This window comes from Vulpes vulpes, chromosome 3 (assembly GCF_048418805.1).
Source record: "Vulpes vulpes isolate BD-2025 chromosome 3, VulVul3, whole genome shotgun sequence".
Lineage (NCBI taxonomy): Eukaryota > Metazoa > Chordata > Mammalia > Carnivora > Canidae > Vulpes > Vulpes vulpes.
Genome location: NC_132782.1, coordinates 37,908,795 through 37,927,590, shown reverse-complemented (window position 1 = coordinate 37,927,590; position 18,796 = coordinate 37,908,795). Strand labels below are relative to the sequence as shown.

General features: G+C 45.0%; 1 protein-coding gene and 1 non-coding gene across 4 annotated transcripts in view; one reads left to right on the top strand and one right to left on the bottom strand.

Annotated features, from left to right (window-relative positions):
• Positions 1 to 4,180: 4,180 nt before the first annotated feature.
• Positions 4,181 to 4,284, bottom strand: LOC112926704 (U6 spliceosomal RNA). The gene has a single exon (XR_003236397.1). It is a non-coding gene; the product is annotated as a U6 spliceosomal RNA (small nuclear RNA).
• A 7,766-nt stretch (positions 4,285 to 12,050) lies between these two features.
• The window catches only part of FNDC3B (fibronectin type III domain containing 3B), a 337,274-nt gene continuing 330,528 nt past the window's right edge, over positions 12,051 to 18,796 (top strand). For 2 of the 3 annotated variants that reach the window (XM_072752211.1, XM_072752213.1), the window contains exon 1: positions 12,051 to 12,190. The gene's annotated coding sequence lies outside the window, so the exon portion shown is untranslated. Of the gene's footprint in view, positions 12,191 to 15,901; positions 15,923 to 18,796 lie in introns of those variants that run through there. The other variant, XM_072752212.1, reaches the window with a different exon arrangement.

Below are 18,796 nucleotides of genomic sequence, written 5' to 3'. Positions count from 1 at the left end.
AATGTATTCTTTGAAGATGTATTATTCTATAGAAAAAGTTTAACAATTTTAAAGGACAACATTTAATAAAAGTCTAAGGAAAGATAAAGGAAGTCTTGATACTACTTCAAGTCATACTTAAAAATCAGGAATAGTGGGACATCTGGTTGGCTCAGTCAGAAGAGCATGTGACTTTTCATCTGGGGTCACGAGTTAAAGCCCCACGTTGGATTTAGAGATGACTTCAATAAATAAATAAATAAGGGGTTCCTGGTGACTCAGTAGTTGAGTGTCTGCCTTTGTCTCGGGCAGTGATCCCATATCAGGCTCACCACAGGGAGCCTGCTCCTCCCTCTGCCTGTGTCTCTGCCTCTTTCTGTGTGTCTCTCCTGGATAAATAAATAAAATCTTTGAAAGAGAGAAAAAGAAAAAGAAAAAAGAAAGAAAGAAAGAAAGAAAGAAAGAAGAAAAGAAAGAAAGAGAAAGAAGAAAGAAAGAAAGGAAGAAAGAAAGGAAGAAAGAAAGAAAGAAAGAAAGAAAGAAAGAAAGAAAGAAAGAAAGAAAAAGAAAGAAAGAAAGAAAGAACCTCAGCAGGTCAGGGAAGATCTCATAGAGGAGGGATGTGAAGGCTAGATAGATTACTAATTGAACAAAACTTGAGGAAAGGGAGGGCATTGGGGGCATGAAACACCTTGGTGTTCTCCGTGTACCATGTGCAGTTTGTTACTGCTGGAGCTTGGGATGGGAGGAAGCAGGTGAGACTGAAAAGGTAGACAAGCTGGAATGTGATGAGTCTTGGGAACCAGGCAAGGAAAATGGGTCCATGAAGGCAGGATGGTGTCTGTCTTGTTCACCACTCACCTCCTGAGCACTGTGCCTGATGCATGGTAAGTACCACCTTAATACATGTGTAGAATTATTAAGTGAGACCAAGATGGGGAGAAAACAAGAACATGTAGCATCAGGTACCAAGGTCAAGGTCAGGGAGCTTCGAGAAGGGGATTGTGGATGGATGCGGTAAGGCAGAGGTTTCACATTCCGTTAACACAGGCATCTTTGTGAGTATAAAAGGCATTTATTTGTTAAATGTAAATATAAAATATCCCACAACTTTTATAACCCGTTTTTTTTTTTGTTGTTGTTGTTGTTGTTGTTCCTTAATTTTGACTATACCCAGATCCTCAGCAGATGAAAACATGCTCACAATAAATAGCCAGTTTTTACCATCGGATGGGAGAGACTGAAGAGACCTGAGTGGGGGGCCAGAGCCACACCATTAATGGGTGAGGAGATCATTGCATTCAAAAGGTCCCCCATTCTGACTCCCTCTTGCCATCTGGCACATGATCTCAGCCCTGCTGTAAACATAGTGAACACCCGGGCTCTTGTGTCACCCCCACTTCTACTGCTACTGTCATTGAAGGCTGCTGCTTTTTAGAGGGGGATCCTCTCCTCCTGCTCCCCATTGGCTGAGGCTCTGGTGCCCACACCTCTCTCAGCCTCTGGGAGGCCTTGATTAGGAGAGAGAAACCAGTTCCAGCGAGTGCTGAGAGGAGCGTCTGATTGCAGTAAATCAACGATGAGGAATGATTGTGATCACAGAGACGGTGGTTCTGAAGCACATGTTTGGTCTTAGAGCAAAATATATTCTCTTTAGAAAGAAAAAAAATCAGGAAAAAAAGTTCCACTTGGCTCTTTACATGGAAAATGTTCCTGTATTTTAACAATAAAAAATATACTTCATGCCCTTTTTAACACTCTATCATGCTTACCTCACACTCTTCCTTTGCTTATCTATTCCTGGAACGCCCTCCCTATCCTCCCTGCTTCCCCAATGTCCTTTGCTACCAAATGTTCATTCCTCCACTTCTGGGAATATTTCACCAAATATGTTTTGAGAAGGCTCCTCCCCTATTTTTGTCACTGGTCTTGGTGGAATTGCCTCTATTCATAGCTCGAGAGGTAGGCCCGACTTAAAGCAATCACTATAGCCCTTTGCCCAAATCACCATGATTAGTTTAAGGATTGATACATAACCCAGTCAGAGCCAATGAGGTGCTGATTTCATTTGTTACAGATTCTGGGAAAGAGTCACTTCCTTGCTTTCTCTCTGGGCCGACTGGAAAAGAGGCACATCCTCCTATCTTCTGGAGGATGTGATAGGAAGATTTGAGGTCTAGAACTACAGCACACATTTTGTTGCCAAGAGGGAAACCAGCTAAACAGCAAAATCAACATTATCTCTCATTCCCTTTACCACAGACTTCAGTACTTTAGTACTAAATCATATCGCTAGATAACGGGCATGGTTGTTTATTAATATTATAATAGGATAATACCCCATATTGCATTAGAGCTTATGGCTAGATTTAAAGATTTTACTATATTTAAGTCCTGGAAGTGCCACTGTCTAGGTGTATGATGTAAGGAAAATTCCTTAAGTTTTCCACACCTGTTTTCCTTACCTTTGAAAGGGGAATAAGAACAGTATATATTAGTTGTAGAGATTTTCACTTACGGGAAAGCAGTGGACAAAGCTAATGCTGAAAATTCATGTTTTCACGTCTCTTGACTACAACTAAGAGAGGAATTGCTGGGTCAGTAATTCTATGTTTAATCCTTTGAGAAAGTATAAGCATAGAATTGAAAGTTCAGTAGCAAGTTAAAGAGGAAAGGAGACACAGATGAAGGGAGAATTGGTGAACTAGAAGATAGATTTAAGGATATTGAGAGACAACAAAAGGAGACAAAGAAAGAAATATACGAGAAAACAAAATCCTACATTTACCTAATAAAAGTTTCAGAGAAAATAGAGATAATGGAGGAGAGATGATATTTGAAGTGATAATGACTGAGAATTTTTCAGAACTGATGAGGGACTCAGATCCTCAAGTTGGATAAGTGCACTGAGTCCTTTATAGGATAAATAAAAATAAATTTCTGCCTGAATTGTTTTTAAAGATTTCATTTTAAAGAAATACCTATACCTACCATGGGGCTCAAACTCACAATCCAGAGATCAAGAGTTGCATGCTCTACCAACTAAGCCAGCCAGGTGCCCCCACCTGGGATTTTAATGAACTTAACTCACAGGAAAAAAATTTTAGCTTGGCTTTCATGATAGAGATAATACCATTTCCAATTTGATAATTCAACAAATATTTATTAAGCATCTATTATTTGTAAGGCAGGGCTAGCCATATTGGAATTAACTAAGACCCATATGATATCAATTATACTCTCAGTGTAGTTGCTCTTAAAGTGCATATGATGATTCATTTTATTTTCTAACTTAGCTATGCCATAGTGACCAGACGTTTGGTCAAACACCAGTCTAGATGTCATTGTGAAGGTACTTTTCAGGTAAGTTAACATTTAAATCAGTAGACTTTGAGTAAAATAGATTAGTTTTTATAATGCGGGTAGGCCTCATCCAATCAGTTGAAGGCTTTAATGGAAAAATGGCTGACATATCCAAAGGAAGAGTCTACCTCCAAATTGCTTTCAGACTCAAGCTGAAACATTAACTTTTCCCTTGGTCTCCTGCCTGCTGCGCTCATATCACATGAGCCGATTTCTTTTTTTTTTTTTTAATTATTTATTCATGAGAGACACAGGCAGAAGGAGAAGTAGGCTCCCTTTGGGGAGCCTGATGTGGGTCTCGATCCCAGAACCCCGGGATCACGACCTGAGCCAAAGACAGAGGCTCAACCACTGAGCATCCCAGGTGCCCCCATGAACCAATTTCTTAAAATAAATATTTTTTAAATTTCAATCTTTTTATCTATCTTCAGTCTCTCTCTCTCTCTCTCTCTCTCTCTCTTTCTCTCTGTATCTATTCGATTGGCTCAATTTTCTCTGGAAAACCCCAATTAATCAAATACAGTACATGATCAAGCTCGACATTTATTTCTCAATGTGTGATGATGTCACTTAGATTACAAATTCTTTAAGGAGAGAGGTGTTTAAATTCATTCAATCTTCTTTGGAATAATTATCATAAAGCTGGATAGAAAATGTTGTTAGTTAATTCATGAAAAGCAAGTGAAAGAATATTAATGTATCCTAAGAAGCATAAACAATGTATTTGTTGATGTGTCACTATAAACTGTGGAATTAAAGAAATGATTACAGTTTGTTTTATTTGTATGAGTATCATTTAAAATTTATTTATTTATTTATTTATTTATTTATTTATTTATTTATTATGGAATGTTTCATGGATTTGTGTGCCATCCTTGTGCAGGGGCCATGCTAATCTCTGTATCATTCCAATTTTAGTATCTGTACTGCTGAGGTGAGTGCTTGGTTCAGGAATTTTAAACTGTTCCATTCTAAACCTAGTATTTTTTTCCTTCAATGTAGCTTGAATTGGTTTCCTGTTCCTTGAAGCCGAAGAGCTCTAAATAATATACCTACCTCCCATAAAGATAGAACAGCATATAATAAGACAGGTTCATTAAAATAAGGATTACATAAATATGAGTTATGTAATAAAAAGGGAGGAAGAATGGTCTTACCAGAAATTCTAGGCTAAGGATAATTGCCATAATTGAGAACAAAATTTATCTTGATTTTCTTAGCAACCAAGGATAAAGGGAACCTCAATAAATTACCTTATTGTCATTGTCAAATAAAAGAAGCCTATTTCTTCATCAAGATAATGAACTATTATTCAGCCATCAGAAAGAAGGAAATCTTGCTGTTTGTGACCACACGGATGGGGCTTGAGGGCGTTATGCTAAGTGAAATAAGTCAGACAGAGAAACAAATACTGTGTGATATCACCTATATGTGGAATCTAAAAAAGCCAAATTCGTGGAAACAGAGTGTGATTTATAGACCAGGAGACACTAAGATCCAAGGAACCTCTGTTTGGTGATCAGTAAAACAGAGTTTGTCCAGGGAGAGGAAGGGCATCTGCAGTGCCGGCCTCATGGGGTAACTGGGGTGGACTTGCTACAATTCTACCAATAGCACAGTGGCAAGTGCAATATTAGCTGCTCTGGCTGGGCGAACACGTTACTGAAGCAAGCTGAAGAACTCGCTCAGAAATTCACAGGAACCTTCTAGAAAGAATTGGGAAGAAGACAAGGGGAGTGAGAAACCCTACAATAATGGTGGCTGCCAGAGTCAGAGAAGGGGTGTTTGTTAACGTGACCAAAACGTAACCTCCTCCCTAGTGAGGTCTGAGACACAGAGGTTGCGTGTACTATACCAAAGGGTATGCTTCCAAGAACTAAAAGAAATGTTGTGGGATCCCTGGGTGGCGCAGCGGTTTAGCGCCTGCCTTTGGCCCAGGGCGCGATCCTGGAGACCCGGGATCGAATCCCACGTCGGGCTCCCGGTGCATGGAGCCTGCTTCTCCCTCTGCCTATGTCTCTCCTCTCTCTCTCTCTCTGTGTGACTATCATAAATAAATAAAAATTAAAAAAAAATAAATAAAAGAAATGTTGTGATAACCACATAAAAGAGTAGAAATGATTTCAAATATAATACCCTACCCTTCACAAACAGAACGGGCACAGTAGTCTCTGTAGTAAGTTTACTCTGCTTTCAACTCCTTGCTTCTTGGTCAAATTTCAGAATCTTTCCTTGATCAAAATGGTTTGTATCCTAAGTGCACGTAGCTAAGCTAAAGACTTTTTTTTTTTTTTTTTTGCTTCCTTTCTCTGTGAAAGATGCATTATATCGATCTATATCTGTATCTATATCTCTATCTCCAAGCGTTTCTATTCCGGGCAAATTTCGAATTTGTTTGAGGAAGACCGTATTTAGCATGTTTGTTATGAAGAGACTCAGGTATCACATAGAGCTCCTGATCTCTTAGGTAGAGAAAGTGACCACAGGTGTCAATCGGGTGTGAGAGTGGGACAAGGGTGGCGACAATGGCAATGAAGAAAATCAGACCCCCACCTGATCCTCTATGGTGCCGTGGTTCGGGTAGGTCAGGGGGATGGACACATTCACAGCTTCTTAAAAAACGTTGCCTCAAATTTGCCTCCACCTGGAGAAAAATTGCTAGTGGGAGTCCTTGGCCTTGTCCTGTTTTGTGTTTTTATTAGTGACTTGGACGGCAACATGGAAAGCATGCTTGTCATACTTACCAATGTTGCAAAGCCGGTAGAGGTTGTTTGGTGAAAGACTCAGTGTCATGAAATTGAATGGTCGTCTAATTAACATTCATTAAAATCAAGTAAGAGGAAATCAGTTGCGTTCCTAATGCACCCAGCTTGACCACTTTTCATGGAAGAAGAAACATGATTTAATAGGATGGGGAGGCAGCTAAGGAAATCAGCCCAATAGTAACTTGGAATGACACAGCATTCTGTCCAAGCTGAGGCTCTGGTCGTGTTCTGATGACCCCCGGACTATGAATAGACTACGGGTACCCACCTTTCAGTGATGTCGAACAAGTAGACCTGCAGAGATAGCAGAAGAAAGGGAGGAGAGAGATCTGGAAGCCATGTGATGAGATAAGAATTCAGCATGTCTGAGATCTTTATCCAGGAAAAGAGAGTCTTTAGGGAGCATGTGACAGGGGTGGCCAGCTCATTGGAAGGGAAGTCAGGTGGAAGGCCACTGTTATTATTTTGTCTGCCTCCAGAGGGCAGAAACAGGGCCACTGGGGGAAAGTTTGCAAGGAGGCAGGTGTCAGAAGACTGGGGATAGATCTGGAGTTGCTGATAAAGGGCTGTCTGGGCAAGAAACGTTTCCTTCTTCCTGGTGTGTTCAGGCTGGGCAGGTGCTTAGCTGTCATGGACGTGGGAACAAGGATTCTGCTTTGGGGAGGACAAGCGGGCTGAAAACCTTTAGCTCCTTCCAACTCTGCGATCTTACTGTGGGCCCCGGCAGGCGGTCGTACGGCTTCCACCTGAAGAGCTTCCGATAACTGTGGGATGGATGTTCTCGTTTGAAATGACTTCAAGAATAGACAGACGTTGAACTACAATTTGCCTGTGTCTCGGCTTGAACAACCGTGAGGAAGGTGAAGCTGCCCCCTTGACCGGTTACATTGTTCTGGAGAAGTGGGTTTGGCCGAAGTTGCAGTGTGGCTCTTCGACTGGCTTATTGACTGAGCTGGCTGTCCTTTACACCAGTTAGGACTCTAGTAAGTTCTGAACGCTCTTCAAAACAGGATCAATCGGCTTTTTGTCAGTGTTCGTATTGAAGCTGGTATCAGATCTGGCTCAGGACGTCAGACAAAAAGTAAATGCAAAGAGTTAATGCCCTCGATCTACGGCCAAGACTGGGTTTCAAGATTAGAAGCAAGACTGGGCCTGCCTGCAAGCATCTAGTGACCCTCGCCATGGGCAAAGCGAGGAAGGAAGGATATTGAGACTGAGAACCTGGCTGGAACTTCTAGACACTATGCCTTGCTGGCTATAGTCATCGCTGAGAAAGAAGTTCAAATTTAAACATTTTAGATTTAGAGAAGTATTCAGAGGTTTAATGCTTTGAGATTTTTTTCAGTGTTAAGTTCAAAACTCATGCTTTCTTCTTCTCTTCTTTTTTAAGATTTTATTTATTTATCCATGAGAGACACACAGAGAGAGGCAGAGACACAGGCAGAGGGAGAAGCAGGCGCCCTGCAGGGAGCCTGATGTGGGATGACTTGATCCCAGGACCTGGGATAAGACCCGAGTGGAAGGCAGACGCTCAACCACTGAGCCACCCAGGTGCCCCCATAACCAATGCTTTCTTATATATGTTAAAGTTGCATTTCTTTTGTTATAAGGTATTTGAAATCAGGAAGTATCACTTTGGATCTTTTTTTTTTTTTTTTTAATAGACTCATCTTACATGGACAATAGAGAGGCTTACACGTCTGTATATTTTTGTGACACGCCTTAACTTCCCGGCATCTCCATTTGAATTTTAATTTTTGTATTTGAGCAAATCCTGACCTGCTTTTGGAGCAAAGTTATGACTATGGTTCTCCATAATTTAGGACCTAGCGTGGCAGGTGACTTGGGTTGTCAACTCTGTATAGTGAGACTCGTCGCCTCGTATTGAGGCTCTTTTTCCCACTCGCAGACCATCACTCTAGCTTAAGTCTATCATCTCCCACCTCGGCTGGAGTCAGGTCATGGTTTTCTGACAAGAGCCTTGTTCTATATCCTGCTTCCAGAATAGTCAGCTTTGAAACCTACTTCAATCACTCCATGCCTCTATAACCTCATTGTATTAAATTTAAATCCTTCAATGTGTAGTTAAGAGCTCTCTCAAAGGTCCCATCTTTTCCTTGTAGTTTCCAATTCCTGTTCTTTTAATTCCCTCCAGGGAAGACATCTTCATTAATTCATTCATTCATTCATTCATTCATTCATTCATTCAAAGATGAACCATTTTTTATTTACTGGGTATCAGATGTTTGAGGCTTTTAATTCTTAGGACCTGAACAGAAGGCACTATCACCATTTAACAAATAAAATGTTTTTGAATGTTTAAGAGAGGACTCAGAGAACTTTAATAACTTGCCCAACATCACTGGCTTTTGTCTAATTATAATTTCCATGCTCTTTGCAACTACACCATACTTCCTCTTATTTTGCAACAGTTATTGTGGTTTCTGTGCTGTGCCAACACTGGTATAAGGTGCTAGGATAGGAAGATGAATGAAACACTGAGGTCATCTGAGCATGAGCATCATGAGCATACGTTTAAAATTTTAAGGCCTTTTTGTGTATGTTGATTCTTAATTAAAACAAAATCAGTCTAGTAGAAGAAGTAGGCAGAAATAACAAGATCTGGAGAGAAACAGGAGTGTGCAAAGAGAAGTAAGATTCAAGAGTTTGCTGTTTTAGGACGAAGAAAAGAAAAAGAAGAAGAAAAAGAAGAGGAGGAGGTGGTGGAAGAGGAAGAGGAAGAGGAAGAGGAGGAGGAAGAAGGAGAAGAAGAAGAGAAGGAGGAGGAGGAGGAGGAGGAGGAGGAGAAGAAGAAGAAGAAGAAGAAGAAGAAGAAGAAGAAGAAGAAGAAGAAGAAGAAGAAGAAGAAGAAGAGGAAAAGAAGGACACTTGAATGGCTCAGCAGTTTGGTGCCTGCCTTTGGCTCAGGTCATGATCCCGGGGTCCTGGGATCGAGTCCCACATCGGGCTCCCCGCAGGGAGCCTGCTTCTCCCCCCACCTGTGTCTCTGCCTCTCCCTCTCTCTCTCATGTGTCTCTCATGAATAAATAAAATCTTAAAAAAAGAAGAAGACAACGACTGAGAAATAGGTCCTTTCTTTCTGGAATTCCCAGTTTGATTCTGGAGCTGTGTGGGATATTAGTGAAATCAGCGAAATGGGGCCCTCTGTCCTAATTGGCTTCTCTCACCACATGTCTCCCAAGGGGCTCTTGAAGCCTTCTTCCTAAAACATGATTCTGATCCTGGATGATGGTCCTGCACGGGGAGGGGAAAAAAAAGAAAAAGCGGTGGCTCCCTAGCTCCCTCCTGAGCTTCTCCAGCTTCCCTGGGGGCCATGCCCTCCAGCCCCCTGAACTCTCCTGACCCCGAAGCACACCTCTGTCCTCGCCTGCATGCTTTCCCTGTCTGGAGCACTCATCTTCCTCTTCCCTGTCCTAAGATCTCGTACTGGGCTTTGAGCTCCAGCTAACATCACTCCCGGCCTCCCCACAGTCTCATAGCTCTTTCCCCCAGAAACTCCTAATTCTTTTCAGTGCTTCTCGCATTGCTCTGAAGCTATTGACCGGGTCTCCTTCATTTTTGCATCCCCAGCATCAACCAACCTAAGCTTTGTGCTTTGAATGAGGTATCCCTGATACATATTTGTTGAATAAATCATTTATAAACTATGGGGAAGAACCCGAATGAGTAGACACTTTGACAAAGTTGAGAGGGCAAGAAGGTTAGATTCAAGCGTGGAGGGACGGGCTTGGCAAGGAGGTGAAAGCAGGCAAGAGGAATGGAGAAGCCTCGGGTTAGTTGCTTGCCCTGGAACCTCGGTCCTCTGCCAGGTTCAAGAAAACGCATTCATGAGAAATCTGGATGCGTCCTCTTCCTCTCTTGTCTTTCTCCTCTCCCCACACCCCGCAGGCCCCCTTCAACAGGCAATTGCGATGCTACTTCCATCTCTCTGCATGTCTGAGCTAAGACCTGAGTGCTATGAACGTTTTTTCATCTCAGTTTTCTTGTTTCTCGGGCCTCAGTGTGGTCCTATGTGCATTATCTGATAAATGATTGTTATTTTTTAGGTCACTGAAAGGAAGGCATTGCTTGGGGTCAGTGCTGAGCAGGGCTTGGTGACCAACAGTTGATGCCCAATGTGTTCCTTTGGAATACCTGGGAAGCTGAGGAGAGGAGGGGCCTCTGTGGGAGGACCTCTGCCTTCTCGCCTCCTGGATAATGGGGGGGGGGGAGGGAGGAAGGGAGGGAGATGGGAGGCAGCCTGTTGATCATTTTGGAGCCTCTACAACAGGAATACGTTACCCACTTAATTAATAGACACTCAAGAGTCACCCAGGAGTCACGTTCCGCAGGAGCACAGGCCGGGTCGGTGCGGGCACCGCAAGGGGAAGCCAGACCTTGTGGCCTCGGTGCAGCCGGGCTGGCCCCGCCGTGCTGGGGCGCGGACAGGTGCGCGGTATTGGAACAGACAAGGGAGTGACAGGATAGCTCACAAGGTTGTGGGGATGTAAGGAAAAGGAAAGTTACGATGTAACTTGCAAATGCAAAAAAAAAAAAAAAAAGCGTCTTAGAGTCTGAGCTCTGGTTATTACTCAGCACACGCTGCATGCATCCTGGCGTTTGGCCACCTCTGCGTGGCAGGTCGTGCCGTCCTGGTTTTTTTTTTTTTTTTTTTTTTTTTGAGCTGTTTGTTCCCCTCTTAAGCCTCAGACTTCTTTAGCTTGGGTGGAAAAAAGAAAAGAAAGAAAAAAGAAAAGAGAAGAGAAGGGAAGGAAAGGAAAGAAAAAAGAGAAGAAAAGAGAAGAGAAGGAAAGGAAAGGAAGGAAAAGAAAAGAAAAAAGAAAAGAGAAGAGAAGGAAAGAAAAAACGAGAAGAAAAGAGAAGGAAAGGAAAGGAAGGCAAAGAAAGGAAAAAAGAAAAGAGAAGGAAAGGAAAGAAAAGGGAAGGAAGGAAAAGAAAAAAGAAAAGAAGGAAAGGAAAGGAAAGAAAAGAAAAAAGAAAAGAGAAAAGAGAAGAAAGGGAAAGGAAAGAAAAGGAAAAGGAAGGAAAGAAAAGAAAAAAGAAAAGAAGAGAAGGAAAGGAAAGAGAAAGAAGAAAGAAAAGAAAAGAGGAGAAAAGAGAAGAGAAGGAAAGAAAGGAAAAAAGAGAAAAGAGAAGAGAAGGAAAGGAAAGATAAAGAAAAAAGAAAAGAGAAGAAAAGAGAAGAGAAGGAAAGAAAAAAGAGAAGAAAAGGAAAGGAAAGAAAAAAAGGAAAAGGAAGGAAAGAAAAGAGAAAAAAGAAAAGAAAAGAGAAGAGAAGGAAAGGAAAGGAAAGGAAAAGAAAGAAAAAAAAGAAAAGAGAAGGAAAGGGAAGAAAAGAAAAAAGAAAAGGGGAGGAAAGAAAAGAAGAGAAGGAAAGGAAAGGAAAGAAAAGGGAAGAAAAGAGAAAAAAGAAAAGAGAAGAAAAGAAAAGGAAAGGGAAGGAAAGAAAAGAGCAAAGAGAAAAGAAGAGAAGTAGAGGAAAGGAAGGGAAAGAAAAGAACGTAAAAGAGGGGAAGGGAAAGGAAAAAAAATAAAAGCAAAGGAAAGCGGGACCGGGCGGCCCTCGGCTGAGCACCTGCCGTCGGCCCCGGGCGCGGTCGCGGGTCCCGGGTCCCGGGTCCCGGGATCGAGGCCCCGTCGGGCCCCCGCGGGGAGCCCGCCCCTCCCTCCGCCCGCGTCTCCCCGTCTCCCCGTCTCTGTCTCACGAATGAATAAATGAGCGAAATCCTAAGGGAGAGGCGAGGAGCAGGGAAGGCAGCGTCGGGGCAGAGCGGCCAGCGGGGCCGGCGGCCGGGAGGCGGCGGCGCTACTCGGCGGTTTACGGCAGGGGCGGGGCCGGCGGCCCCATGTGGTCCCGACATCACTGACATGGCGGAGTCGCCCTGCAAGCCCGCCCGGTAGTTATTGGAGCGGCGGCGGCGGCGGCGGCGGGAGGAGGCGGGAGCGCGGCGGCGGCGGCGGCGGCGGGAGCAGCGGCGCGGCGGGTCCTCGGCTGCCGGCCGGGAAGGCGTGGGCGGCCCGCGGGTGGCGCGCCCCGAGCCCCGCGTTCGGCCCGCGGGCAGGTAGGGCCGGGGGGGTCCGGGGGGCCCGGGGGGGCCGGGGGGGGTCCAGGGGGGCGCGGGGGGGCCGGGGGGCGCGGGACCCCCGCGCGCGGGAAGCCCGGTCCGGCCCGACTGCGGCGCGGCCCCGAGCGCTCCGGCTTCCCGGGGAAACTTGGCGCCACACTTGGCCCGGGCCGGGGGGGGGGGGGGGGGTCGGCCGCCGCCTCGGGGTCCCCGCGGGGTCCGGGCCGGGCCTGCGCTCCGAGCGGACGGCGGAAGGAGCGGGCACATTTTTCTTGCTGAAAAAAAAAAAAAAAGGAAAAACCCGGGCAGCGCCCCCCCCCCCCATCCCTCCCGCAGACTCGGTCCGAGGAGTCCGCCCCCCCCGGGTCCCCGCGGCAGGATCGCGGCGGGTGGGGGGGGCGCGGGGCCGGGGAAGCTCCGACGTGTCACTTTCCGAGGCCGGAGGGCGGGGGCCGGGCCGGGCCGGGCCGGGGCTGGGCGGGGGGGGGGGGGGTCGGCCCGGGCTGCCCGCGGGGAGGACACTCCCCCGCCCCGCCGCCGGCCACCTCCGCGCGCCACGTCCTCCCCGCCGGGCCTGCCCCCGCGCCCCGCGCCCCGCGCCCCGCGCCCCGCTCCCCCCGGGCTGGGGGCGGCGAGCCCAGCGCTGCAGGCCGGGCGGGGAGCGGCGGGGCCCCGGAGAGCGGGCGGCGCAGCCCGGGCCAGTCGGCCTCCCCGAGGGGCGCCCGGCCGCGGGGGGGGGGAGGGCGGGGGCCGGCCCGCGGCGGTGCAAGGGCCCGGGGGTCAGGGGAGCGGGGGCGGGGGCGGGGGCGGGCGGCGCCGCTCGGGGGCGGCTCGCAGCGCGGGGGGCTCGGAGCCGCGGCCCCGCTCCCTCCCTGCGCGGAGCCCGGCGCCGCCGTCCGCGCGCCGCCTCCAGAGTCGCAACTTTTTATTCTCCCTTCAGCCCCGCGTTTCCTTGAAACGTTATGGAATTTGGTCGGGACGCGCCGACGCTCAGCGCGCCCCCCGCCCCATGCGCACCCCATCCCAGGCCAGCCCCACTCCCACTCCCGCCCCCAACCCCGCCCCACCCCCACTCCCATCCCCACTCACCCCATCCCCACTCCCATCCCCACTCACCCCATCCCCACCCCCACCCCCACTCCCATCCCCATCCCCATCCCCTCCCCACCCCCACCCCCACTCCCATCCCCATCCTCATCCCATCCCCACTCCCACCCCCACCCATCCCCACTCCCACCCCCACTCCCATCCGCATCCTCATCCCATCCCCACTCCCACCCCCACCCATCCCCACCCCCATCCCCACCCATCCCCACCCCCATCCCCATCCTCATCCCACCCCCACTCCCACCCCCACCCCCACCCCCACTCCCCCCAGCCCCCCCATCTCCCCATCCCGGTGGGCTTCTAGTCTCCCTTCCCTCCCGACACCCAGGCTCGAGCACGTTCTGGAACGGGACACCTCTTTGTTGGGTGGGCACCTTTGATTGCTTGCCCGCTTAGTTTTTAATGTGCAGCTAATTTGATTTGCATTTCCTCCAGTTTCCAGGTCCTGCTAGGGAAAACTAAAGGAGAGGAGTAAGCCACTTTTTTTTTTTTTTTTGGACGAGTGGCGAGAGGTGGGGCATTAGGAAAGGGGAGGCACCGCGGTTGTGGGCAAAGAGTCAGAGGGAGCAGACGGACCCGGAAGAAAAGGAATCTGCTCTGGAATAACACTTTTTTTTTTTTTTTTTTTTGAGGCTACAGGCCTTGGGCAAAAATGCACTGCTCTGTTCTGATTTCTCCTCTCCAGAGTTGCTCTTCCACTCTTCAAGTTAAAGCTGTGACTCTGGGGGCCTGGATGGGCGGGGGCCAGGGGGGAGCCCCATATCCCAAGGTGGCCAGGGGTCCTGGTTGTGTGCCTTGTGGGGGGGCCTTCAGTTTCCTGGTTCCCAGGGAGCAGCCCTTAAACAGAGTAAGAAGTCTCTGGGCATGTTTGTGGCCCTGCAAGGAGACCTCATCCGTGAGGGTGTTCATTCTTACATTGTTTAGGCACGAGAGGGTCACCCACAAACTGGTTAAGAACGAGGCCTCGCTGGTAAAAAAAAAAAAAATCATTAAAAAGTTGTGCTTAAACTCATAATGTATGCGTTGAAAGCGTTTTGGTTTAAATACTAAGAAAAACTTGCTGTAAAGATAGTGTTCACTTAAAAGAGATGTTAAAAGTGCAAGATACCATCATGGAATAAGGGTTGTAGTTTCTAATTACAGTATATACAGTTTCAGAAGGATATTCCCGTAACCTTTTAAGACAGACTTTATAAATAGCCCACATCGGACTGTGGACTGTTGGAGAGCCAGGCTTCTGGGGTTTTTGGAAGAAAGCTTGAGATTGGTTGCAAGGCTACAGGAGCCTAGGTAGTAATTTATTCAGAAGGAGATTGTGCCCCTTTTGCCTCACACTTCATTTAACGTGGTAGGACCTGGTAGTGCCCTTCGAAGTTCCCCAGGAGAACTTCTTAAACTTTGCAGTTTAGGAAAATGAGGCCCCGGGGGGAAAGTGGCTTTTTCGGGGTTGCCATCATTGGCCAAAGTGTGATAGAGGGTTGTATGGGTAACTACTCTTCCTTGGATATCTAACGTGTCCTAAGCCCTGTGTGTGCTTTTTAAGATATATTAACAGTCTTTAAATTTATGTGATCCTACGGACATTTTACAGACAAGGGTATTGAGGGTCACAGGAATTAAACTAGTTTGTCTAAGATCACAGTGCTCCCGACAGCAGGGTTTTCTTTGGTGAGGGAAGTGGCCCTGGACCTGTGCTGTCCACATCCAGTGTGGCAGCCGCAAGGCTCCTTAGCTGTTGTGCCTTTGAGATGTGGCCGGTGCAACTGAGGAATTCCATTTTACATTTTATTTACTTTTAAGAAATATATGTATTTACTTTTAATCATTTTAAACTGCTACTTGTGGCTCGTGGTTACCATATGGAAATCACAACGTAGAACTTTCTGACTCCCCAGTATGTTCACGTTTAACTGGATCATGCTGCTATTTAGATCTAGTTCACTGGTTTTTTATTCTTTTTTTTTTTTTTTTTTTACCACCAGAAGATGCTTAGATTCCACCTTCTAATGGAAGTTAAATCCTGAGTTAGCTATAGCTCAGTTTTGCTTTTATACCTTGAGTGGATAAAATGAACACTTTTTTTTTTAGTGCTTACGTAACATAGTTTAAACTGATGGATGGAAATTTAAATGACATTTTCTTGTTTGGAATTGCTGAAAAGGCAGAGCATGTGGATTATTTTAGCATAATAAAGGAGTGTAAACAGGCAATATGAGATATCATTGATGGGAGGCTAAAAAAAAAATGGTCTGCTAATAACCATGTTTACCTGTTAACCATGTTTCATAGGACTCCATAAGTAGCAGGTAAATAATACAGAGGAACCATCGTTCACGTTTCCTAATGAAGTTGCAGAATTAATCCAAAGAATTAAAACCATTGCTTTACTATCAGAGAATAAATTCAAATATAAAACAATAGATTTCATCTATGACTTGGGAAGAATGTATTTAAGAAGAAAGCAAACAGCCAGAAATACTCTTGGTGGCAAATGGTCAAGTAGTTTTCTGATTAGTGAGTTTAATTTATCTCTGTTTCATTTTAGAATTCATTTGATAAGAAGGAATTTCAACGACTTTCTTGATTTTGAGTGAAATAGTGGAAATTCGAGCTTCTGTTAAAGTGAGCATTTATCTGGATTCTATCCATAAATGTCCAGTAACTGAATACGTCGTGTTTTTTTTTGGGGGGGGGAGGGCATACTATTTTCAGGAAAAGACAAATGATAAAGTAATCTTTTTATTAGAATTTTTAAAGAAGTAGCTTCTAGGTTCATTATAAATCTATCTGAATCTGTTTGCCTTTCATAGTTATTGTACTTCCTAGGATTAATTGCAGTTCATGATCCTGATGCTAGAGCATTACAGGATCCTGAAAGACCTACACTTGTAAATCAGTTTTAAATTGATCTGTATTACTTTAGTGTAATGTGAATTGCATGGCCTCCAGCTCTCTCAGACTTGTAAATTCAATTACAGGTAAGTCATTAGTTAATGACACTGTTGAGATAGCTGCAACACCCTTTTCATACCCATTCCTGACCCTTGGGAGCATAGTTATTTTCAAGGAACCAGGATAAAGACCACGTTATAAATAGGACTACAGTGTTCTCGTGAGTGTGACCAGTATGGGAAACACCATTTAACTCATGATACATGGTTCCAGTTTTCGAACGTCAAGGCGCTTAATACAGATGAGAGACTTACTAAAATCTTAAAAGATGTTGAAAGATGGGCAAATAATGGGCAGGCATTAGAAATCTTAAATGTCTAGTGAGAGCTGCCAAGGACTTACTTTACTTTTTAGCTGTGTATTTTTCATAGACTTCTGAACCTCTCTCAGTTTGGGCTTCCTGATTTTATTATAAAGAGAAGACATCTCATCCATACTTTTTTTTTTTTTTTTTTTTAATGGTCATCCAAGGGATTAATGAGTTAGTACTGAAAAGTGTGTGGTAAAGCCTTATGCAAACTCCACGGTCCGTTATATTCCAAACTTTTAAATAGACGTTCCTGATTTATTACTTTGCACCTTTTGAGGGACCTCCAAATTGCAAGTGGACAGTTTGAAAAATAATTTTTCTATTTTTGATGACTAAATAAAGCTTAAAGCTTTGGATTGCTGTGTTCATTTTCTCCCTGTCCTGATAGAATAGTTGATTTGTGACCTCTCACAGATTGTACTGTGCGTTAAGTCATCCCGCTCCATGTTTTGGAGAAGTGTTTCCTTAGATGTAGCTAATAGCTGGCTGGCTTTGCTGACGTGGACACGACAGTGTGCTTGATATGGGGTTTTTCTTGAGATCGGGGGAAAGTGTGCAATCTTTCAGAGGAACTTTGAATACTGAATGATAGAGGCTTTAGTCATTGTATATTATCTTAGCCTATTATTTGAGCTTTCAGTAATTACAGCTGAGAATGGGGGGGAGGAGAATATTTTCAGGGTAGGGGGAGCTTTGCAACTTACCTGTGTTTCCATTTTAGAAATCATAATTGCCATTTCTTAACATCAGTGAGGTTAATCCATTAAATGAGAGTTTTTTGTGGTGAGATATTTTCAAGCAAACCTAAATTCTCATCCTTGTGGCAATTGGGAATGCACTTAAGTGCTTGAGGAGAAGCTTTATTCTTTAGTTTACTCGGAACGCCTTTGAATATAAGAAAATGTTCATAAGTGCGTACACACACACTTTTTTGCCTTAAAATATAAAGTATGGTGGGGTCCGTGGGTGGCGCAGTAGGTTAAGCATCCGACTCTCTTGGTTTCAGCTCAGGTCATGATCTCAGGGTTATGGGATCAAGCCCTGCTTAGGCTTTGTGCTCAGCAAGGAGTCTGCTCAAGTTTTTCTTTGTCTCTCCCTCTGCTCTTCCCCGCACTCTCGCACTTTTTCTCTCTCTCTCCCTCTGTCTCTCAAATAAATCATTAGAAAAGTGTAAAGCCTATATGGTGTTCTGTGTTTCAGCAAGGCAGAAAATACTTGAATCATTGTGGTTAGTTCGAGGCAGGGCTCTGTAGAAGTCAAGCCCAGGTTCACTGGGAGGAGGACTTGATGGGTGCTTTGCAAGGTACATCTCTGGAGAGGCTGGCTGGTCCCTAGCTTCTCCGGAGGGGAGTTGTCTATGGTGCAGGTTTAGGGTCTAGGATCAGTCCTTGTGGACCAAAAGTATGTGGGGTTGGGAGAGGCGATAGGGGAACGGAAAGTTTTTAAGCCACCAAATGTAAATAGAAAAGGTAGATACAGTGTTGAGCCATCTACCGGTGGGGGTACTTCTCATTTTGGAAGTGGATCCATCTTTGAGTCTTTGTCTTTTTTGCCCGTAGTTGAGATGTGCAAGGTTAGCATTCTGAAGCTCCTGGATTGTAATTTTCAGTGCCCTTGACCGATGAGATGCCCTTGGCAGTACTCATTGTTGTTTCAGGCACTGGCTCCCAGTGTTTTGTTTCTTTGATATCTTGACAACTGCTTGTCAGTTTTAAATAGCTGGAGGGAGAAGATTTTAGTGAGATGGTATTGAGCCAAGGTTAGCAGTATTTGAGATTCTAGTAAGTATCTGTTTTAAATGGTTGTATTTGAGTTTAAAATTAATTTTATTTCATTCACTTGTTTATGGCCTCAGACGGCATTTATTAAGTTCTAGGCTAGATTCTTTGTTAATGGAATATTCTACAATGACTTTTTTTTTTGGGGGGGCAAATGCAAAGCATTTTTTTAAAAAAATTAATGCATAGGGGTATTTTGCTCATATTTTTGGAATGTTGTGTAGAGAATAGTGTCTGTCACCAGACACTTAGGGCAGGGTGGTGGCAACTTCGATTCTTTGATCCTTTCTGAAATTTGAGAATTGTTAAAATTGGAGGACTTACAGGCTATGTTTAAAAAAACCTAAATTTATATTTGAATTTAAAGCTTCTGATACATCCCTGTTTTGACTCTGGAAGACAAAGATTTTTGTAAAGGCAACCAATCAGAGAAGTTTACTTAAACTAAGTAGAATA